The sequence below is a fragment of the Pteropus alecto genome, unplaced genomic scaffold, assembly GCF_000325575.1.
Source record: "Pteropus alecto unplaced genomic scaffold, ASM32557v1 scaffold333, whole genome shotgun sequence".
NCBI classification, from domain to species: domain Eukaryota; kingdom Metazoa; phylum Chordata; class Mammalia; order Chiroptera; family Pteropodidae; genus Pteropus; species Pteropus alecto.
Window position 1 is genome coordinate 159167 of NW_006433879.1, and position 23258 is coordinate 182424.

The 23258-nt window shown below is 42.2% G+C and overlaps 1 long non-coding RNA gene across 5 annotated transcripts in view; it reads left to right on the forward strand.

Moving 5' to 3' along the window:
* LOC112477015 overlaps nucleotides 1-23258 on the forward strand; it is a 30689-nt gene that overhangs the window by 2356 nt on the left and 5075 nt on the right. For 2 of the 5 annotated variants that reach the window (XR_003045294.1, XR_003045292.1), the window contains exon 2: nucleotides 1093-1131. The exons of the other annotated variants lie outside the window; for them this stretch is intronic. This is a non-coding gene — a long non-coding RNA (uncharacterized LOC112477015). The remainder of the gene's footprint in view (nucleotides 1-1092; nucleotides 1132-23258) is intronic. 5 annotated transcript variants of the gene reach the window in all.

Consider the following 23258-nt stretch of genomic DNA (forward strand, 5'->3'; position numbering starts at 1 on the left):
CTTATTGTTTCTAGTAGTGTTTTTGTGGAGTCTTTAGGGTTTTCTGTATAATCATGTCATCTGCAAATAGTGACAGTTTTACTTCTTCATTTCCTATTTGGGTGCCTTTTATATCTTTCTCTTGCCGATTGCACTCACCAGGACCACCAATGTTATATTGAATAACAGTGGTGATAGCGGACAGGCTTGCCTTGGTCCTGATCTTAGAGGGAAGATTTTTAGTTTTTCGCCATTAAATATAATGTTGGCTGAGGGTTTGTCATAGATTGCCTTTACTGTGTTAGGGTACTTTCCTTATATACCAATTTTGTTAAGTGTTTTGATCCTAAATGGATGCTGTATCTTGTTGAAGGCTTTTTCTACATCTATTGATATGATCATAAGATTCTTATTTTTTAATTTGTTTATGTGGTGTATCACAATTGATTTGCATATGTTGAACCACCCCATTGCCCCTGGGATGAAGCCCACTTGATTAAAGTGTATAATCTTTTTAATATGTTGCTGTATTTAGTTTGCTAGTGTCTTATTTAGGAATTTTGTATCTGTGTTCATGAGAATATTGGTCTGTACTTTTTCTTATAAGTAATTATAAGTAGTGTCTGTAGTAATTTCCCTCTTTCATCCCTGATTTTGTTTATTTGTGTCCTTTCACTTTTTTCTTTAGTGAGTCTAGCCAGGGGTTTGTCAATTTTATTAACCTTCTCAAAGAACCAGCTCCTTGTTGTGTTTATTTTTTCTATTTTTTTTGTTTGTTTTCAATTTCATTTATTTCTGCTCTAATTTTGATTATGTCTTTCCTTCTGCTCACTTTCGGCTTCATTTGTTTTTTCTTTTCTAGTTTTTTAAGATGAATTGTTAGGCTGTTTATTTGAGCTCGTTTCTGTTTTGGGAGGTAGACCTGTAATGATATGAACTTTCCTCTTATGACCACTTTTCCTTTGTCTCAAAAGTTTTGATATGTTGTACTATCATTGTCATTTGTTTCTATGTTCTTGATCTCTCTTTTTATTTATTTTTCTGATCCAGTTATTCTTCAGTAATATATTGTTTAATCTCCATGTATTTGTAATTCTTGCTTTCTTTTTACAGTTGATCTCCATCTTCAAAGCATTATGATCAGAGAATATGGTTGGTATGATTTCAACACTCTTATATTTGTTGAGGCTGTCTCTGTATCCCAGTATGTGGTCGATTCTTGAGAATGTCCCATGTGCACTAGAGAAGAATGTATAAGCAGCTGTTTTGGGATGGAAGGCTCTGTAAATGTCAATTATGTCTAGTTGTTCTAATGTGTCATTTAAGGATGTTATTTCCTTATTGATTTTCTGTTTAGATGATCTGTCCATATCCGGCAGTGTGGTATTTAAATCCCCTACTAAGATAATGTTTAAATCTGTTTCTCTCTTTAGTTCTGTTAGTAATTGCTTTACATATTTTGGGGCTTTCTTATTGGGAGCATAGATATTAATAAGTGTTATGTCTTTTGGGTGCATGATTCCCTTTATCATTATGAAGTGTCCCTCAGTATCTTTCCATACATTTTTTATTTTGAAGTATATTTTGTCCAATATTAATACCACTACTCCTGCTTTCCTCTGAATACCATTTGCTTGAAATATCATTTTCCTCCCTTTCACTTTGAATCTATATTTGTCTTTGGAGCTGAGGTGTGTCTCCTGGAGGCAATATATGGTTGGGTTTTGTTTTTTGATCCAATCTACAACTCTGTGCCTTTTTATTGGTGAGTTCAGTCAATTTACATTTAGGGTGATTATTGAAATATGAGGTCTTCTTATAGCCATTTTATCTTTTGCTTTCTGGTAGCTCAGTATTTCCATTGCTTCCTTGTTGTTTCTGTTATCTTTATTTTGGTTGGATTTTGTGAGTTTTTCCTCTGGTCCTTTTTGTTTTATGTTATATACTTCAGTTCTGAATCTTTGGTTTGTGGTTAGCATTATGAATATGTAAAGGACAGTTACTTATATACAGTCATCCCTTTTCTTTGCCTTATCTCCATTTGTGAATTTGGATCTTTGAATCCTCTCCTTTTCAGTATTGTTGTCTCAATTTGTTCCTATGTATGTTCAACATTCATTACTATCTTGCTATAGCAAACTTCTTCTTAGTGTTTAAGCTTATAATGCCCTGTTCTTAGTAAGGGTTGCACTCCTCTGCTTCTATCAGCTTGCTAGTCATCTTACTCCTAATGATCTATTTTTTTTTTTTGTCATTTTGTTTTAGGTGAGCTGACTTTTTCAATATTTCCTGCAATGTAGGCCTCATAGTGGAGAATTCTCTCAATTTTTGTAAGTCTGGAAAGGTTTTTATTTCTCCTTCATATCTAAAAGAGAGCTTAGCTGGATACATTATTCTTGGCTGGTAGTTCCTTTCATTTAATAGTTTGAATATTGGATTCCACTCCTTTCTGGCTTGTAAGGTTTGTGCTGAGAAGTCCGACAATAATTCGATGGGTTTTCTTTTATAGGTTACCGTCTTCTTTTCCCTGGCTGCCCTGAGAATTCTGTCTTCGTCACTGATATTTGATAATTTTAATACAAGATGTCTTGGTTAAGGCCTTTTGGGGTTGAGATAATTGGGTGTTGTGTTGACTTCTTGAATTCCAAGCTCCAGCTCATTCCTTAGATTTGGGAAATTCTTGTCCACCATTTGTCTGAAAATGCTTTCTAGTCCCTGCTCCTTTTCCTGGCCTTAGGAAATCCCCATTATTCTTATGTTCTCTCTCCTGATGGTATCAGCTAGTTCTTGTATTTCTCTTTCATGATTTTTCATTCTTCGGTTTCTTCCTTCTTCCTTCTGATTTATTTCTGAAGATTTCTGTCTTCGATATTACTGATCCTTTCCTCCATTCAGTCGACTCTATTTCCCAAGCTTGCTATTTTTTTTTTTCAACTCTTGCAGTGTGTTCTTTATCTCCAGGTCTATTTAGTTCTTTTTGAGGATTTCAATCTCCTTGCTAAAAAACTCATTCTGCTCATCTAGTTGTTTTTTCAGTTCCTGAAACTGTTGATATGATTTGTTTTGGACCTCACTGAGTTTTTTTCAGAAGCACAATCCTGAATTCTCTGCCACTTAAGTTGCATATTTTCATGTCTGTAAGCTTATTTTCTGGAGATTTTTCTTTTCTTTTCTTTTCTTTTTTTTCTGAGATGCCTTGTCACTTTGGTTTTTCGTGGTGTTTAATGTACTATTTCTCTGCCTGGACATTAATGGAAGTATATTCTGCTTTTTTTCCAGATAGAAGATTTATAATATAATGATCTCTCTAGCCTGTTGCAAAGAAGGCATTTTTCTTTTGGTTTCCATTACTTTTTGTCTAAGCCCCTTGGATCCCTGCTTTACATAAAGTCTTAATAATGCCTTTTTTTTTCCTTATAGATGTTTGGACACTCTTGCTACCCTCAGTCTCAGTTCTTGTCAGTGTTAGTGACAGTTTTGGTAGCATTTGCTCAGATTCCCCTGGGCTCCACAGTGTTTTGTCTCAGAGGGTATAAGGGAAGGGACCCTCTGGGTTGGAGGATGGAGGCTGCAGCTTAGCCTCAGTTTTGCAGCCATGGCCAGTAAAAATCAACTGTTGTTTCTCTGCCATCTCCACTTTTCTGCCATCCTCGCTTCTCTGCCTTCTGCCCTGATGACTTAGTCCTGCTACCAGCCATGTGGAGCTCACAGCCCTCCCAGGCAGAGCTGTTCAGGGAAGTTGCCACACCTTCTCCCCTCCTCCTCCTCTTACAGGGAGCTCCAGTGGGCTGTGAGAGGCAGCTTCTTTGTTTCTCCCAGTCCACCACCCGACACCTGGAGTTCTGACCTGTGGTAGCTCTTATGCTCAGATCCCACATTCACATGTATTGGTGTGCAGTTTGGGTGTTTTTTATTGAATTTTAGATGTTCAGCCTATTGTTGTTTCAAGGGGAGAGATCTGGGAACATCCCTCACACTGCCATGTTTCTGACATCACTCTCAGGGATCTGTTTTCCATACTTTATGTCTTTCCCCCAATGAATTGATCAGTCCTCTCTTTATATAAGTCTACATCGAGCGTGGTAAAGGCATATTTAGAGTCAGTATGTATATTGACATGTACTCCTGCTACAGCAGTGTAATGAACTCTACTTTTTGGGCTGAGGTTCCCCTAGTCAGAGGTTTTGCCTCAGTGATAGAATGTAGAGCCACCACAGCACATCCTGCAAGATGTTCTCCTCCCCTCACGAAGCTGCTACCATCAGTATAGTATTCCGCACCAAGGTCCTTGAGGGGCTGGTCTGTCAAGTCGTGTGGGCTGGAAAACACTTCATTCATGACTTCAATGCAATGGTGGTCTGGCTGGCTGGGCCCAATGGGTAGCAAGGTGGCTAGGTTCAAGGTTCGTACTACCTCTAGGCGTATGCGTGGATTCTCGCACAGCATTCCTTGGTATCTGACCATCTGGGCATTGGTTAGCCAATATTGTCCCTTATACTCCAGTAACACCATTACTGAATTTGTACCTGAACTGTCGGTTCTTGCCCCATAGTCAGTTCGTCGGCCTCTAACACGAAGAGGGCCGTGGCTGCAAGTGCTCACAAACAGGGTGGCCAGCCTTGGGTGATGGAGTCAAGTTGTTTAGAGAGATAGGCCACTGGGCAATGCCCAGTTCCCAACATTTGAGTCAGGACCCCGACTGCAATGCCTGCCCATTCATGTACATACAGGAAAAAGGGTTTGGAGAGGTCAGGCAGTCCCAAACCAGGTACACTAGTGAGGGCTTGCTTAATGTCTTCAAAGGCCTTTTGTTGTACCTGTTCCCATACTAGGAGTTCTCATTTGCCCCGCTTTGTGGTCTTATAAAGGGGTTTCACCAAGACAAAGTAGTTGGGTATCCAGATCCTACAGAACCCTCTGGCACCTAGAAACTCCCAAACCTGGCATCGGGTAGATGGAATGGGTATCAAGCAGACAGCCTCTTTTCTTTCTGGGCCGAGTTGGCATTGCCCCTGGGATAGGTAGAAGCCAAGGTATTTAACTTTCTCCTGACAGATTTGGGCTTTTTTTTTTCTGGAAACCTTATATCTGGCTTCCCATAGGGTAAGGAGTGTTTGTGTTCCCTCCATACATTCTCCTTGTGTTTTCTCTGCCAGCAGTAGATCATCTACATACTGGAGCAGAGCAAAGCCATTCTGGTCTGCTAGGAAGGCTTTTAGGTTGGAGGCCAGTGCTGTTCTGAAAATGGTCGGAGAGTTTTTAAAACCTTGAGACAATCAAGTCCAAGTTAGCTAGCCTTTGTCTCTATTCTCAGGATTTTCCCACTGGAAGGTGAAGATCGACTGGCTCTGAGGGGCCAGGTGTATGCAGAAAAAGGCATCCTTAAGATCTAGATATGTGAAGAAGGTTGTGGGGATGAGTCCCAGGCAGGTGTATGGATTGGGGACGATTGGGTCCAGAGTTACGGTAGCCTTGTTCATGGCCCACATGTCCTGGACTGGCTGATAATCGTAGGTCCCTGTTTGTTTTTTTTTTTTGGAACAGTAAGAGAGGCATATTCCATGGTTACTGGCACAGTCGAAGGATCCCATACTTATTGAGTCTCTCTAGATGTTTATGGATCCCGATCTGTGCCATGTGAGGGATAAAATACTGTTTCTGACGTATGGGCTCTGTTCCTGGTCTGAGCTCTACCAGTACTGGGGGAATATTCCAGTCTAGTCCAGGGGGATTGTCTTCAGCCCATACCCCAAGTATTTTGAAGGGGCGCTCAGGTCCAGGTTGTGGTCTCCCTACTGTAGAGGAGCCATTCTTCTCCTTGGGGAACTGTGAGTGTCATGATCCTTGCTTCTGGTTTCCCCAGGGTTAGGGCTACTTGGCCATGGAAGGTGAGAGTTTTTTGGGTCTTCAATTTTCCTAACAAGTCTCAACCCATTAAAGCCACTGGGCAGTCAGGGAGGTATAAGAACTTGTGAATGACTTTGCAGCCTCCCAGGTTGCATCATCTGGGCAGCAGGAAAGGGCGATGAGTCTGGCTGCCCGTAGCCCCTGCAATGGTGGCCTGTCTCTGTGAAAGAGGGCCTATGGGTTGAGTCACCACAAAATGTTCTGCCCCTGTATCTACCATAAAGTCAATGGGTCAACCCCCTACAGTCATTCGGACCATAGGCTCCTGGGGGCCTAATAGAATGGAGCCCAGTCTGGCCTACTCTTCTCCATAGTCTGTCAAGGCATCTAGGCCAACAAAATAATCTTCTGCGGCCTCAAGTCAAGTGGTCACCGTGTTGGCTGGTACCATCCTTGGAACACCTGGCCTCTTCCTCTTGGGCCAGGAGCAGGCTGGTAACTGCCCAACTGTTGGGGGCACTCATTTTTCCAGTGATCCTTTTGGTGGCAACAAGCACACTGGTCCCGCCCTAACCTCATGTCTGAGTGAGGTGATTCTTTCGGTCGCCTTCTCCTCTGGCCCCATCCGCAGCATGTCAGGGCATCTCTCCAGGAGTCTCCTGATCATTTTACGAGGGCAGCAGTGAGCAGATCTACTTTCTTTCTCATTTTTTGGTCTGCCTCCCATTGGGCTTCTTGATCTTGGTTGACGAACACTTTCATTGCCACCTCTAACAATTGACTGGCATTCATACCAGCAAAACCTTCCAATTTTTGCAGTTTGCACCGGATGTCACCCTGGGCCTGACTGACAAAAGCTGCATTAACCATCCTCTGCTTTTGGGCTGCCTCTGAGTCAAAGGGGGTGTAAAGGCAAAATGCCTCACACAACCTCTAATAGAATTGGCTTGGGCTTTCCTCGGGTCCCTGGAGTACCTCCAAGATCTTACTCATATTCATGGCTTTCTTCCCTCCTTCCTTTAGACTGCCTGGGAGGGCCTCCTCATAGCACTCGAGCATTTGGAGTCCACTGTCCTCATTGGGATCCCATTGGGGGTCCCCCTTGGGGAACTAGTTTTGGGCATAGGCTTGAACATTTAAGGTCCCTGCCAGGTCATATTCCTCTAGCCACTTTAAAGCAGCCTGGGCGATTCACCAGCGTTCCTCTATATTGAAGAGGGTCAGGAGGAGCTGGCAGCAATCGGTCCAGGTGGGCTTATGCATCTGGATGATATATTACAGTAGATCAACCATGGCCCGAGGCTTCTCTGTGAAGGAGGGAGTATGATTTTTCCATTTTAAGAGGTCAGCGGTGGTGAAGGGCTAGTACACAAAGGTGCATCAGCCAGACTGTATGTGGCCATCCTGGTCATAGTATATGGGGTCCTGTGTTTCATGCAGGGGTAGTTGGAGGGCCTTTTCTCTAGAGACAGCTGCTTTTGGTCGGGTTCTGGTCAGGCCATAGGGGGTCAGGGCAGGAGGTGGTGGAGAATCTACAGAGGTCAACGAGAATGAGGTATCTGTGGATTCCAGGCTGTTTTCATGTGGACTTGAGGATAAAGGTCTCAGGGGCATAGCTGGCTGCTCTGAGGCCCTTGGCAGGGGTGGATAAGTGGGAGCACATGGAGGTGGGGTATCCTCTGGCTCACTTGGCAAGATTGGTTTCTTTTCTTTAGGTCAGCATTTGGAGGTTTCAGTGGCCCGGGCTAACATTACTCTGCAATTCCCTTCCAGACAGGCTCTCAACCAAGGGGGTTAGGTCAGGACCACATCCTGCCAACTATTAATATAGGAGAACTGGTCTGAATGACCGAGATTCCCTGCAATGACCTAATAGACCCTGGCTATGACTGCCTTGTCCAGGGATCCTTCTGATGACCACCCCTCATCAAATGAGGGCCAGTCATTCTCACAAAAAATATGAAGTTTCTGGGGGGTGAGCTTCACACCATAATCTCCTGAAAAGCCCTCCTTAAAATTCTTTATCATACATCCTAAGGGGGTCTGCTTACTCTCTTGTCCACCCACATTCCACAGTGTGATGGTGATGCATATATGCTCAGGGATTCACTTCGCCTTTCTCTGGCTGCTCCCCTTGTGGGGATATTTCAGGTGCCTCTTAGCAATTGATGGGTCAGTATAAGACCCTGACTTGGATCACTGGAGTAGACTCCTCACAGAGATCCAATGATACAACTCTAAGCCGTATGAGATTCTCCATGGACCCGCAAATACGGGCTCAACTCTCACTTCGCAGCCAGGCTGTGTGTCTCATTCACACTCAGGCTCTCACCACCCTCCACCCAAAATACCTGAGAGGTCATAGTTTCATCTCCCTCTACAGACTAGGATGACCTCGGGAGTTGATCAGACTCCTCTTCTGCCTCTTTAAGGGCAAGTCAAATACCTGGATCCAGGTCCTTACCAGTCCATCAAGCAGTGCTCCTGCACTGGTTCTTGCACCTCACTGGGTTCCATTGTGCTCTCGGAGCCACCACCCCAGTCCGCTAGAGGAGTTATTTACCCACCCCTACAGACAACAGGTCTGCTGGTGCCACATAGAGTCTGCTTCTCCTAGCGTCCCGGGGGACAACCCCAATGACAAGGGAGGCAAAAACTGGCTGTCTCTGATCCCAAAGGAGCCCCCAGAAATGTTGTAGGATACTTGGACAGGGAGATGGGACACCAAGGCAATAAGCAGGATATAGTGTTTATTGGTGCTGGCACTGGCTCAGTGGATTCACATCGAAAGGCTGAGACCCGATCATAGTGGGGCTTTCCCTTTTACACACATCTTATACTTCCTCATAGTTAGATTTGCATGTTATTTCTAGATAAAGAAAATGTATTTCGATTGGGCCATAAAGGGAAGTGAGTAACTTTCAATCGTCCTAGGAAGCAGTTAGCTCAGGCCTTATTACCACAGTGCTATGAGAGGAAAGGTAGTGTCAGTGGAGGGCAGGACCAACTTTTTTGGGAGAGCCATGTCCCTGTATTCTGCCAGCAGGCTGCATGGTGAGAGCTCATGGGGGAAGCTTCAAGGCCTGGTAGCCCACCTCATTCCTGATGCCTGTCAGAGTCCTCTAGCACCTTCAGGCCACATGGCAGAAAGGTATTCTCTACCCTAGAAGGAACCAGAACTCTCAAGCGACAGGCACCTATCTACCTCCTGGTCCAGGAGCCCAAGCACTACTTGTTGTTCTGTCATTTCATTTCTTCCTTACATTAATTGCTACCATTGAATGAAAAACAAAGCTGTGTCAGGGAACCAAGGGTGGTGTCCAAGACTGCCATTCATTTCTGAAAGTATTCACATTTGGATTAGTTCAGAAAGTGACCTGCCTTGATTACATTACAGAGTTCCAACTGAAATGTTTCAGAGAACTAGAACTCAATAGGACATTTTGACAATGCTAGGATGAGATCGGATCACTCAAAGAATGTTCTTGTATTAACCAGGAACATTGGAGATCCTGAGACGTCTTTAGGACCTGTGTATGAGCAAATACATAGTAACAGGTCTCCTTAAGTCATGTTATAGAAACACTGGTCTGTCCCAACAAATGGTTATGGTTTCTTGTCCTAGATAATGAAGGTCAAAATATGTCTTATTTTCCCTTTTACCTTGGCTTCCAGGTAGCTCAGTGCCTACTTTTATGCTCAATTCCAGACCTACTTTCCTAGGACTGGTCCTCTGGTACAGTCCCTGGTCTCTTTTCCCTCTTTGTTGCATGAGCCTGTTGTTTAATTTTTGTTTATTATAACCATTATTGCTGATTGTGGGATATTTCTTCAGAAGGAGGTTGGGTGAGTACAAGTAGGCAAGATAAAGAGTAAGTAATGCTGGGAGGTTACTGTGTCTTTAAAGGGCTCTCTGCCAAGGATGAATTAGGCATGTGGGCTGGAAAGGAAGAGAAAGGACTTGAAGGCCTCAATGGTGGCAATCAGGGAGCAGTTATCAAAGAGCACACACCTATGGTGACATCACAGCAGATCACTTGAAATAAACAGAATTGTTGCAAGTTAGCATGAATAAAAAACTTCATATACACAGAAGGGAAAACCATCCATAGCTTCTTGTTTAGTGGTCATTGCTTTCATATCTGTTGGCTATCTTGGCCTATACTTGAGGCAAAAGTGGAAGTGTTTGTGTTATGCTTCACTCACTAACTTTGTACCAGAAAGAAGCCTAAGGCACTACATGAGCTACTATCTTATAGTAACCAGCCTTCCTCTCACTGGGACTCACTTAGATTGTCCTTATTTTTTCAATAATGAAGATAATGCTGCAGTGAGCCTGTTAGTTCATATATAGCTTTTTCCTTCTTTTAAATCATATTCACAGGGTAATTGCTCAAATGTGGAATTAGTGTCCCAGAGTATGAGTGTTTGAATACAATAGTGTGTGGGTCTGGCTTGAAGGACCGGACCAGTTCCTAAAACCATAGCACCAGAAGCTTGCTCCTGTACCCCAGACTTATCACTGTTGGATTTGGCATTAAGACATTAATTTGGTACAAAACTACAACTTATTACTCAATCTGAGTTTCTTTGCTGTATGGTTGAGCAAGTCACTCTACTTTACGATGTCGTAGTCTTGTTTTTTTTTTTCTTTCTTTTGCTGTTTGTGTTTCATTCTCATAAACTATTTCTTCATAATTACTACACCTTTATCAGTTGAGGATTAATAAATTCATTAAAATTTGAGGGAATTTTTATGTTAAAAATTAGCAATAGGTCTGTCATATTTTATACAAATAGCTTTCTAGCCTGTTTTCCTTCTTGTTTTATTCTCCCCCACCTTCTGCCCCCAGAAATTCAGATTGTTTTCTAGTTAAGTCATGGCCCTGATTTGCCAGTGAAAGGGGACTGTCCCGTTATCGTTCCTTACCCTGAGTTTGGAGGCTAAGTCTGGCTGAGAGTGGTCTTTGGGGGCAGGTTTTGTGCATTTGAGGCCTAAACCTGGACCCTGCATTATGCTTTATTCCCATTTGGGCCCCATGGGCCTGGGAGCTGGGGCAAGTCTGCACCTGGACAAGGCTTGTGGGCCACACCATCCTCAGATCTGAAAGACCAGGATGAATGAGGTCCCAACTCAGCCCCATGAAGGTAACCACAGCAGACTGCTTACCTGGTTGTAGGGCTCTCCAAGACCCATCTATATCTGAGAAGGGAAGTCCCTAGGGTTCATCCTTCAGTGGCCAGGAAAGTCATCCTGGGGTAGGATGGGAGCATGCACCCAGCAGAAGGTTTTGTTCAGCAGAGTCAGAGATAGGGATGGGTCAGTCAAGGTGCTGAGCAAGACCCCTCTTAGCTATTCACGTTCTACAGACCCCCGTACCTAGCATCTCTTCAGCCTCCTGCCCATCACACTATTGCCTTACGTAACTTGGTTACCTGTCAGTCCCACTGTTCATGCACTATCCCCTCCTCCAGGAACCTGCCCTTGCTGACTGTTGCAGCACTTCCTGGAGGCACAACCTGGAGGACTCCCAGTAGAGGTGTCCCTTTAGGCATGAAATGGCTATTTGCCTGGCTTACAAAAAGGTGTAGTGTGAGGTTGTCAGACTGAATGCATGTGTTGGATGATTGGATCCGAGGTTCTGCCAGGTGAGTGAGGTTCTCCTCTGGTCCCTCTGGGATCCCCTTGCCACCCTACAGACGTAAGTATGACATTTGGGGGTGCTCTGAGTGGGACAGGAGGCTGTAAGTGACTCCCTCCCTGTCTCATCGCAGAGCCTGGGCACAGCTCAGGAAAGTAGCGAGCCATCCCCCTTGTCTCCAGCCTCCTTTGTGTGTGAGTCACCATCTGGGAGTAGCCTTCATTTATTTTAATTTAACAGCAGCACTCTGCTCATCCTGGAAGCACTGCCACCAGCTTGTCCTTCATTCCACTGTAGCTTTATACTCTGTGAGGGAAGGGGGCTGGGTGCAGAGTGCTTTGCAATAATCGTATATTGCATCATATTTCAAAAATTTTTTTCTAAGTAGAAGCAATGGGAGAAATTTACTAGCCTGACAAAAAAAATCCATTGTTCATCAATTTATGTGCAGTATCTCAGGAAGGGATTAAATCATTTAGCAACATGTCCTTAAGAAATCATTGCAGGCTCACACTGCACTTTCTATTCCTAAAACTTCCCATCAAATACGTTTTCCAAATGCAAAGCAAGTTTGATGCTATGGTCATCTTCCTAGCCGTTCAAAAGCTGTGTGGTAGAATTCTGGGCAGAGCTGTGTTCGGGTGTATGTGGAAAATACACACTTGTGTGCCTATAGATGCCAATAAATAGATGCTCTGGTTACATAAAATCACACAAAACAATTGTCTAGCTGTGATTGTTTTCCGTTTTCTTATGTTTGCCGCAAATTCATCTAGATAAATAAAGACATAAATATATCTAAGCCCCTAGCTACAGAATTCCAGAAGGCTTGTTAGAGTCCCCTTTTGTTATGCACAGAGCTCTGCAGGGCTTGGCATAGTGTTGTCAGGTGATCAGGGGAAGGAGTAAACTGCCCCTTGAGAGTCAGTGGACCAGTAGTTGGGAGCTTTGGCTTTGAAGCCAGCTAGACCTAGGTTCAAATTGCAGCTCCTCACTAGCAAGTTGTGTGACTTACCCCCTCAACACTTTCCTCTTAGGGCCATGTGAGCCTGGAATGTGTGGTACTGGGACTGGTGTTTAGATTTTTGGATGGGGGTCCTTTGGTTGTTAATGTGCCTGAAGTTCTTACAGCCTGTCTCAGCAGGACAGCCAGTCCCCGCTTTGACCATGCATGAGGCAGGAGGTGTGGGTAACTAAATATTGTGGTGGTAATTTTATGTGTCAACTTGACTGGGCCATGGAGTGCCTAGATGAAACAGTATTTCTGGGTGTGTCTGTGAGGGTATTCCCAGAAGAGATTAGCATATGAATTAGTAGACTGAGTAAAGCAGATTGCCCTCCCCAGCATGGGTGGGCCTCATACAATCAGTTGAAGGCCTAAATAAAACAAAAAGTTTGGGGGAGGGAGCATTTGTTACCTTCCTGCCTGCCTGCTGGGCTGGGACATCAGTCTTCTCCTACCCTTGGACTAGGACTTATACCATTAGCCCCCTGATTCTAAGGCCTCTGGACTCAGACTGGAACTATACCACTGGCTCTCCTGAGTCTACAGTTTGCAGATGACAGATCCTGGGACTTCACAGCCTCCATAATTCCATGAGCCAATTCCTCATAATAAATCTTTCTCTCAATAGATAGATATATGTATATATAGGAGATATATACATATATATATATGTATATATCTCCTATCGGTTCTGTTTCTCTGGAGAAAAAAGACTAATACAGATAACACAGATATGAAGGTGGATAACACAGCCTAATCATTCATGAAAAAAAAAGAAATATTTTTTGTTGGAATTAAACAGGAAGACATTCTAAACATTAATCACTCAGTTTTATTCATCTGCAAGACATTTGCTGAGCACCTCCTGTGCCAGGCCCTGATCCAGGGATCCCAGGGTGGACTAGCTGCCAATCTGTCATCATGGGGCTCAGGTTCTTGAGGGACATAGGTGGTGAACTAGTGGATGAGTTGAGGAGCACAGAAGGTAAGTACTATGCAGGCAATAGCAGGGCCCTGGCAATGGGGAGGGGGAGGTGAGAGTAGATAACAACTGCACAGGTCACCGAGGCCAGAGAACAATAGGCACCACCTGCCTCCTGGAGAAGGTGTTTGAGTGGGAAGGCGAGAGAAGCTCAGCAGGTCCTTGGAACAGTCAGGGTAGGGAGAGCTTCCAAACTCACCAGGAGAGGCCCTGGAGAGGGTGCTTGGCTGAGCTGACAGACTGCATCTTTAAATTTTATTTCCATCTGACAGAAGGCGCTGAGGCAGAGACCATCCATGGCAGGACAGGGCAGGCCTGCACAGAGGCCCTTGTAGGGCCTGGGGCTGTGGCCTGTGGACTGTGGCCTGTGGACTCTGAGGGCCCGGAGCACCTCACTTTATCTTACCCTTCCTGGAGCATCTTTTATTTTCCTCTTCCTATGACAATATCATGCTTCCCACCAGCCTCAGGAGGCCCAGCCCTTGCTCCTTTACCTGCTTCCCCCACAGTGTTACCTGCACTCTGCCTGGCTCCTAGCAGGTGTCAGAAATGTGGCTAAGGGCATGGTAAGTAATAGATAGCCTTGGCCAATGAGAGTCTGGAGGTGAGCCCTTGCAGCCACCTCAATAGTCATCTGTGGACTGGTCTTCCCCCAGTCCGCAATCACCCCTTGGGAGGTTCATGGGGCAGCTCCTGTCTACACACCTCCACTCCCATGCCCCATCATTATTTAAGTGGTGACAGCTGGAAGTGCTCCTTCAGCTGCTGGAAACAGTGTAGGTGGGCTTATCACAGGGTTAAGTGTCCTTCAGGATGGCCAGAGACATCCTCATGTCAGAGGACAGTGGGGCTTGTAGCCGTGGGACTGTGTTTATTCTCTCCAGGGGAAAAGAGGCCCTCTGTGTTGATTGCAGGCTTCACTCAGACCTATGGCCAGGGAAGAAGGGAAAGGATGAGGTCCCTTAAATGCATTCCTTTGCCTCGCCTCCCTGTGTTGCCTACACTTCCCTCCTGAGCTCTGAGTCTGTTTGCTGTTTCTTAGAAAGGCAGGTGGCCCTGTGTACTTCTGAAAAATCCTGAGTCTATGCTCAAGGATGGGCAGGGGCCAGGCAGGGCCACTCAGAGACCCAACGGGTGTTGGGGTGAGGCAAGGGCTCTGCCCACTGTCACAGCTTGGGTGCTTGGGGGCAGGTACATGGTATTCATTCCTCCAGGGGAGCTGACCAGCTCTTTGTTGGACCCATGGAACAGGAGGTGTCCTTGACAGGGAGAAACTGAAGGGGAACCTAGGCTGGAGTTGCTAAAATTGAAGGGGGTCATTCCCAGTGGCGGGGGGAGGGGGTGGTCATTGAAGGTCCAGAGGCCCTGGGAGTGTACACAGTAAGATGGGCTGCAGCTGAGAGCAGCTGAAAGGAAGGAAGGAGGAGAACCAGGGGCCCCATGAAGTAAGGTCAGGGGTCATGGACAGCATGAAGGAAAAGAATGCTGAGTGAGATGTGGTGGGGACAACAGACGGGTGTCCTTCAGGTTTGCCAGCATGCTGCTTCACCAGGAGACTAGTGTGGATCCAAAGAGACAGTGGGTATGGTTCTTGGTTCCCCAGATGTGTTCCTTGGGGCATGAGGGTGCTACATAGAAAATGGTGCTGAGATTAGTTGAGTTTGGGAATGCTGGATTTATCATGCTAAATAGCCTTCTCACTGGTGACCACCCAAAGCTGGACCTCCACAAGGGGTTGGAGAGTCAATAGCACTCAGGGCACAGATGAGAAGAGATGGCACAGGCTCTGCTAAGAAGTTGGCTGTAAGAGGAAGAGAGCCGGAGAGGAACATGGGACAGAGGGAGATTTTTTATCTCCCCTTTTATTTTAAAAAGAGAAGCAATTTAAATAGAGTTGTATATGTATTAGGGACAGGAGTGGGGAAGAAAATGTTTGTTGAAGTCAGGATTGAGGCAGCCAGGCAAGAGAGTTGCAGAGCTTATGGGGAAGTGGCAGGAGAACTGCTGCCTCATCACCTCTCTTGGTGGTGTGAGTGAGAGTGAGCTAGTGTGTGAACAAGAGAGTGTGTGTGTGAGAATATGTGAGTGTGTGTGGTGGGGGGAGGTGGGAGGGTAAGGTTCCAGGGTATAGAGACAAAAGGTGGCTGGATCCAAGGGTGAGGCCCACTGAGGTCAGAGGCCATGACTTCATGGTGACTCTAACAGTAACAGCTGTTTCTTTCCAGCAATCAAGAAGGTGAGCAACTGGTTGATTCAAGTTGGAGGCCTTACTGGGCGTCAGTGGAAGCATCAGAGATCATAAATGGTGTTAAGGACTTGGTGAGAATGGAGATAGAAGAGGGCTTTTGCATTTGAATATTTGAAATCTTCTGGTGCTAGAGTAAATGGTAGACTATCAAGGGCTGCTGTCAACTTCCTCCCAGTGCTAGAAAAGAGAGATCCAGAGCAAATGTAAAACCAGGGGATACCTGGGGAGACAGACCAGAGTCAGTCCAGTTACTGAGGACATAATGGGCTAGGAGAGAACTAGTGAGGCAGCCTCAAAGTCATGCTAGGTTTTTCCCTTTTTCTGCTTGTAGGGACTGAGTACCCCCATTCTGACCTTGGAGGAGGCCCCTCTGCCACTGGGCACAGAGGGTACTCAGAGCAGACAGGAAACTCAGAACGAAGCAAAAACTAAGATCATTCCCACATGAGCAGTGACCAGCTGCTCCAACCTGTCCCTTCAGCCCCACCATCACCCTATACCCTATAGGTATAAAGCTGGCAGCAAACTGGTGGCAACAATGTGGTGATATCGGGCTATACTGGGTCCACCTGGGCATAGGGCTCATAGTAATGGGTATGAGGGCTGCCCAGCTCCTGGATATTCCCTTTCTTACTACAACCTTATCTGGAGAAGCGTGAGATACAGTGCACATCTACCCCTGGGAGACATTAATGGCCAAGGTGGCTGATATCTCCAAGGAAATAAGCATGAGCTCACAGGCCTCTAATAAAAGGCCAGAAACCTATGACAGACCCCAAAGGGAGTAACCTATGCCAGAGGAGACAGACTGATAGAACAGACAGAGCAGGTACTTAAGACAAGCAACCAAAGTCTTCAGAGTCATAAAGGAGAATTTGGGGAACATAAGCTCAAAAGAAGCAGTTATGAAGATGAACCAGTTAGAGATGTTGGGGATGACAAATACAATATACATGTTGAAATGGACTGGAAGCTTCACTGAGGGACTATTCCAGCAAGCATCAAGAAGGGAGAAAGGGGATGGAAAGCATAGGAGGAAAGTTGAGAGGTGTGAAAATTAGAAAAAGAAGTGTCTTCATCTTTATATCAGGAGTCTTGGAAAGACAGAAAAAAGGAAATGGGAAGAAAATATTTGAATAAATGCTGAAGGAGAATTTCCAAGAATTAAAGACATAAGACTTTAGATGGAAGCATTCAAGTGTCAAACAAACCAAAACCAGCAAAGAGAGAGTTCTAGAAGAAAAAGTGGTTATGGAGAAACAAGAGTCTGACCTAGATCTCTCAAGGCCACATGAAAGACCAAGTCCATTGTCAGGTCCATAATGCGTGGCACGAGGCTAAGACTACGCAACATACAAGGCTGTGATAAGGACAAATCTAAAAACGGATGCACTGTGTGAAATGAAAGAATCAGGGGGAACCCTGGAGCCCAAAACCATTAATGTGCACCACAAAAGCCCATATAAATAATACTTTGTAATTTTCTTATCTACCTTTATACATTTATAAATGAGTGGCATGTGGACTATAAGGCACATGTAAAATAGATGAGGGGCTGCTGGGGTGGGGCATGTGAAGAATGGGATCAGAGATGGTGAGTGAAAGGAAAAACCAACACCAACAATAACCAGTACTGAAGTGGGACCTGGTGTGGACTGATGATGTGTAGGAAGGGAGACGGAAGGAGACACCTTCTGAACTGAGGAGTGATCAAGTTTGTGCATCCAAGCCTCTAAACACACAAAAAAATGAACTAAATGAACTGTAATTAAAACAGAAATATTAATGATAACATCTAGACCAGCAGGGGAGGGAAAAAGAACAAGAAAACTCAGTCCACTAGGAACAAATAGAAAGTAAGTCAGTAAAAGTATATATCGAAAAGTATATATCAACAGTAAAAGTATATAACGATATAAAAAAATATATTGTCAAAAACAGATTCTCAAACTAAATTTAAAAAAAAAAGCAAACTATATAATATATATGAAATATATGAAATCTGAAATGCGCAATTTTAAAATTTGACATCTTGGTCCAATATAGAACCCCACACTCAACATGTTGGATGTTCATGATTTCTCAGCACAAATGGAACCTTTATAATATTGACCATGTAGTGAGCCACAAAGAAAGCTTCAACAAATACGAAAGATGGTATATGGGACATGCTCTCTAATCAAGACACAATAATATTAGAAGTCAATCACAGAAAGACAGGCTCCAAACCCAGATATATCTGAAAACCAAAATAATTTGTGGGCCAGAGGAGAAATGATAATGAAAAATGCAAAAGATATAATCCAAGCAATAAGAAAGCAGCAGATATTGATTGTCATGGGATGCAGGTAAAATGGCACTAGAAGGAAACATATAACCTATGTTAGGGAAAAAGAAAGAATGAAGATTACTTAGCTCTATGTTCAATACCAGATGTTAAGAAAAGATGCATAAAATAAACTCAGTGAAGAAATTGGAGACAGAGAGGGTGGTAGATCAGGAGAGGGGAGTTCCCAGTGAGGTTAAAGAGCAAATGTGTGAACCAGAGGGGAGCCAAAGGGCAGTCTGACCCTGCTTAGAGAAGGCTGGGCACTGTCTCCCCACTTCTTAGACCTCCTGTGCTGGGCTTCCTGAGAGCATGGGCGTCATGGTGCCCCTCTGACTCTACTCTGTAGTCATTCAGGGCAAAGGACAGGAACTGGAAGTGCTTGGGGCATGGCGGGGCCTGAAGGGCAAGTTGCTTCTGTCAACCATGATTGTTGCTGCCAATTCAACACCAACAGGAATCCCCACTTTGGGGTGTAGTGAAGAAGGAAACTTTATTTAGTGCAGACAGCTCAATTGTGATACAGCATGGTTTTGAGGCAGCCCTTGGGCAAGGCTCCTCTCTGGTTAGACAGCTCTGCTCTGCTCTGCTCCCATCCTCTCCAGTCCAGTATATTCTGGTATACTTCCCTCTTCTATGGTTCAGCAAGAGGTCTTTGGTGTTACAGCTCCAGCCAGGGAAACACAGTCTTTAATCTTTGGTGGAAAGGGAAAGTATGCTTTCAGAACCAGAGGGAAGCTGATTTGTATAGACAGATGTCCCTTCCCCAATTCCTAATTAGTCTGTTCTCATGCAAATGAGGACACCAAATCCTCACAGTTTGATCTAAAAAGCACTGTCCTGATTATTCAGAATGAAGCCTCTCTGATTAGTCAGTGAAGGTGCTAATGAGGATATAGCTGCACAGATCTGATTGGATGGGGAAAGTCACAGTCCTATTGGTTGAAATAGGATTCCAGGAACTCCTTTATAAGAGTTGGCTCAGAGGCAGGAACACTTTGCAGGAGGCAGGCAACTTAATCCAGGCTTCTTCTTGAAGCACAGCTTGTGTGAAAGAACTCTGTTTAGAAATAACTGCTAGGCTCTGTTTTTAAATTTGAGCCTATTCTCTCAGGCCCAAGATGAGGAGGGCTAGCCAAGCAGCCCTGCCTCAGGGAAGACCCTGGGCATCATACTTATGTTAATCTAGTAATGAGTGGAGGGGCATGTCCCCTTGTTTACAAACTGGCAGAGTTTGTCTGAGATTAGATTACGTGTTCTGAAAGCATCTGATGAACACAGCTACATGGGTCTCTGGACCTGATTCTGTTCTTCATTCTCTGAACAGATTTTAAAGCCAGACTCCATTTCCCTAATGTTTAAGCCTTCTTCGAGTTTTCTGTTTCTTAAAAAGTTTTATTTCTTCCAATTATTGTCCATTTTGTCAAAGTTTTCAAATTCTCTGGCATAATAATGGTCTAGTTATTTTTAAATTTTGTTATATTTAAAATTCTATTCCTTTTTGATTCCTTGTATTATATGCTAATACTTTCTTCATCTTCTTGGTCAGTTGTTCTAGAGGTTTGTTTAATTCTATTAGTATTTTCAAAGAACTGATTTTTTGATTTGGTTGATCTTTTCTATTTTATCTTTATTTTATATTTCATTGATGTTTGCTCTAATCTTGATTACTTCCTTCTTCTAATCAGGTTTTTATTTTTATTAACTTCTTCATTTAGACCCTAAGAATGTTTTTCTAATAGGTAACATTAAAGATAACAAATTCCCCTAGAAGTACCTTTCAGTGACATTCCTCAGGTTTTGATGTATATTATTTTCAACAGTGATAAGCAATCATACAGTGTGAATTCTTATGTTCCTCAGTTTTTACACTCAATATTTTGTTTGTGAGATTCATCCATGTTGTTTCCCATAGCTACAATATATTCATTTCCATTGGAATATATAATATTCTATTGAATGACTATATCATGATTTATTAAGCCTAATGTTGGTGAATGCTTAGATTGTTTCCAATTATTGGTTTTTGTGAATAATGTTTCTGTGATCATTTTTGTACACGACTCTTAAGATACATGTCCACACATTTGTGTTGGGTATATATCTAGGAATTAGATTGCTGAGCCATAGGGTATGCTTATATTAAACTTCAGTCAATGATGTCATCTATTTTCCAAAATATTTGTACAATATAAGCTCTTGCCAATAGTGGTCAGTACCTGCTCCTTGCTCCACAATCTTGTCAATACTTGCTATTGTTAGTCTTTTAAATTTTAGTCATCCTGGTGGATGTGTAATGGTGACTCAAAGAGATGTGAATTTAAATTTCCCTGATTACTAATAAGATTAAGCATTATTCATAATAGCCACTTGCATATTCTGTTGTATGAATTCCATGTGCAATTTTCTAGCTTATTTTTCTTTTGATTTGCTTGTCTTTTCCTTATTGATCAGTAGGATATCTTGAGAGGATTAAAGTATTTTGTTTTTAATAAGCATTGTAAATATATTTTCCTACTTCGTGCATTGCTTTTTTACTCTCAGTTATGTCTTCTGATGAACAGATGTTCTTAATTTCAACATTGTCCAATTTAGCAATCTTTCTCTTTTTCTTGATTATTGCTTTTTGTACCCTATTTAAGAGGTCTTTTCCCACCTCCCAAATCATTCTCCTATATTATCTTTAATCCACCTGGAATTGATATTTATAGATGATGTGAAGTAGGGGTCAAGATTTATTTTTTTTTTCCTACATGGATATCCTATTCCCCCAGTACCATTTATTGAAAACTCCATCCGTTGTTCTAAAGCCTACAATGACAACTTTGTCATAAAATCAAGAGCTCATGCAAGCATGAGTCTCTATTTTGCTCCACTAGTCTCTCTATCCTTGCACCAGGACCACTCTGTCATACAGCTTAAAATAACTTTTATTGGTAGAACAGATCCCTTCACCTTGTCTTCTTAAAGCATACCTTAGTTATTCGCAGGCCATTTCATTTTTATTCTAAGAACTTTTAGAATTAGTTTGTCAAATTCCTCTAAAAACACTGTTGGGATTTCGGCTATGATTGATTGCATTGAATCATAGATCAATGTGGGGATGATTAACATCTTTGTTATATTAAATTCTCCAATCTAAGAACATGATATATTCCTCCAGTTATTTAGGTGTTGTGTTTCTGTGTAGAGCTCCAGCATAGCTTTTGTTAGATTTATTCCTTCATATTTAATTTTTTATGAGTTCGTTTATGGTATCATTTAAATTTTTTAAATTAATGGTTTTTGCATATATATATAATTATTTCTATATTGACCTTTTATCTAGCAACTTTGCTAAAATAATTTATTTATTTAAAAATTTATCCATGGATTCTTTTGGGTTTTCTATGTACATCATAATAGCATCTACAAATAACTACAGTTTTATATTTTTGTCTTCATATTTTAACTTGTTTGCTTAAAAAGGCTAAAGTTAATGATCAATAATCTTCTCTCAAGAAATAAAAGACCTCAGATTATTGTTTCATACCCCATTTTACAGTTATTCTTTTCTAATATTTTAGTTCCAGCTTGTTTATAGAGCAAGAGTTTTTTGATGAGGTCCAACTTCTTAGTTTTTTTTTTTTTTTTAATGGACTGTGCTTTTGTGTCAAGTCTAAGATCTTTGCCTCAGCCTAGACCTAGAAATTTTCTTTTTTTTTTCTTCTTCTTCTTTTTTTTTTTTTTTTTTTTAGGTGAGGCAACCCTTGGTTGACCTCAGAGTTTGCAAGGACTTTGTCAGCTTACAATCCCTTATTTTTTAATTTTTTACACCTACAGCACCTGGTCTTCTTAGGAGGAAATCTATTTTTCACTGTGAACACCCAAATGCTCCAGCACTATTTGTTGATAAGATTATTCTTCCTTCATTGAATTGCTTTCGAATTTCAGTTTCCACTTGTTCATTGTTAGTACACAGAAATTTGATTAATTTTGTGCATTGATTTTATATTATGAGACATTGCTGAACTCATTTCTTAGTTCTGGACTTTTTGTCAAAAGTAAGTTGAGCATATTGTCAGTCTGTCTTCGGGTTCTCTATTCTGTTCCATTGATCTATGTGTGTCTGTCCCTCCACAAAGCTGTATAATATCTCATAGCTTTGATTACTGTACCTATATTGTAAGCCTTAATATTGGATAGGGTGATTCTTCGTACTTTATTTTCCTTTGTCAAGATTCTTGTTATTATCCTAGGGCTTGTGCTTTTCCATATAAATTTTGTAATAAGCTTGCTTATGTCTACAAACTACCTCACTGGGATTTTGATAAAAATTGCATTAAATCTATAAATCAATTTGGGGACAGCTGACGTCTTTCCAATTCATGAACACAATATGTCTTTATATTTTTTAGATATTTCTTGATTTTTTCCATCAACATTTTGTAATTTCAGCATACAGATCCTGTACATGTTTTGTTACGTCTATAATTAAGTATTTAATTTTCTTTGGAATGATTGTAAATAGTGTTGCATTTTAAGTTTCAGTTTCCATTTGTTTGTCATTAGTATACAGAAATGTGATTAATTTTTGTCCATTGATCTTATATCCTGAGACATCGCTGAACTCATTTCTTAGTTCTGGATTTTTTCTTGTTCCTTCAGGTTCCTTAATGTTTCTATGTAGGCAATCATGTCATCTACAAATAGAGATACTTTATATCTTCCTTTCCAATTGGCAGTTCTTTAGTTTTATTTCTTTTTCTTTCCTCTTGCAGTGGCTAGAATTTCCAGCACTATGTTGAATAAGAGTGGTAAGAGTAGACATTTTAAGGGAAAGAATCTAGTCTTTCGCCATTAAGTGTGATCTAAGTTGTGTGTTTTTATAAATCCTCTTTATCAAGTTAAACTAATTCCCCTCTATTCCTAACATATTGAGAAGGTTGTTGTTTTTTTTGTTTGGTTGGTTTTTGTTTGTTTTTGAAATTATTAAGAATGAATGTTGGATTTTGTCAGATGTTTTTCTTGCATTTACTGACGTGATCACATGAATTTCTCTTTAGTCTGTTGGTATAATTGATGACATTGCATATCTGCAATAAATCCCACTTGCTAATATTGGAATTGATTTGCTAGTAATTAGTTAAGAAATTTTGTGTCCAAATTCCTTTTCTATTTTTTTTTTTTTGGAGTAGATTTTACAAAATTAGTGTTATTTCTTCTTTAAATATTTGGGAGAATTCTCT